The sequence below is a fragment of the Myotis lucifugus genome, unplaced genomic scaffold (genome assembly GCF_000147115.1).
Source record: "Myotis lucifugus unplaced genomic scaffold, Myoluc2.0 scaffold_45, whole genome shotgun sequence".
Taxonomy (NCBI): Eukaryota; Metazoa; Chordata; class Mammalia; order Chiroptera; family Vespertilionidae; genus Myotis; species Myotis lucifugus.
The window spans coordinates 5,446,643-5,447,808 of NW_005871093.1; positions in this window are offsets into that span (position 1 = coordinate 5,446,643).

Genomic DNA, 1,166 nt, shown 5'->3' on the forward strand with positions numbered 1-1,166 from the left:
TCTGTCTTGGTGCCGGCTCCTCTGCCCCTTGCCCTGTTTGTCTGTTCTTGCCCTGGTACCACGTCGTTTCCCTCGCGGCGGCTTTGTCGTATGTGCTAACGTCGGGCAGTGCGGCTCTCCCTCTTGCTTCTTTCTTCACATTCACCTAACCCAGTGGTCGGCAAACTGCGGCCCCTTGAGTGTAGCTCTTCCACAAAATACCAGGTCCGGGTGCGCACGTACAGTGAGATTAAAACTTCGTGGCCACACTCAAGGGGCCAAAGAGCCGCATGTGGCTCGCGAGCCGCAGTTTGCCGACCACTGACCTAACCACGCATGACTCTGTGTTCTTCTATATATCTTAGAGTAAGTTTATCAAGTTCCTCAAAAATACCCAGCTGGAATTAGGGATTTCGGTTCAATGAAGGGCCATGGACAAGGTGACAGATGGGAGGAGGATGCTACTTGTGGTTTTACAGCAACAAGGAACTTCAATCTGGAACATACAGGAATGCCTGCAAAGCAAGGAGAAAAAGACAGCGAAACCAGCAGGAAAATGAGCGAAGAGTATGAAGCGGCAATTCGCAGAGGAAAACTTAAGCAATTAGAGCGCATAGGAAGACTCCACTCATTTATGACCAGAGAAATGCAAACTGAAACAATAATGAGATGTTGGTTCACACTATCAGGCTGCCGGGCATTCGAGAGCTGGGTGACGCCAAGGGCTGGCAGGGATGTGGGCTGAGCGCCCCGCTGCAGTGCCATCTAGAAGTGCTTGGTTGCCTCAAAGCCTGCTCTCCTGGCTTCCTCCTCAGGGCACTACCCCCGAGGCCCACAAGGGGACGTCCATGGCCACATTGCTTGTGGGGGCAGGGAGAGGGGCTTCCTGGGTGGCCATGCCCACCTTGGGACACCATGTCACAGTGCAAAGCAACAAGCCTGGTGGAGAGGAGACCATGCTGTTAGACCTTAAAAACAGAACACGCAGGGGAACACGTAAGGAAGAAATGTGGCCCACAGCCCAATCCCACCCATGTGAATGCCCCCTCCCCCAAAAAAGCAGTGATACGCATTTTTAAGAATTGAGGTAAAATTCACCTAACATTAACCGTTAACCATTCTAAGGCGTAGAATCCAGCCGTATTTAAATACATTCACCATGCTGTGCAGCCACCCCCTCTATCTAG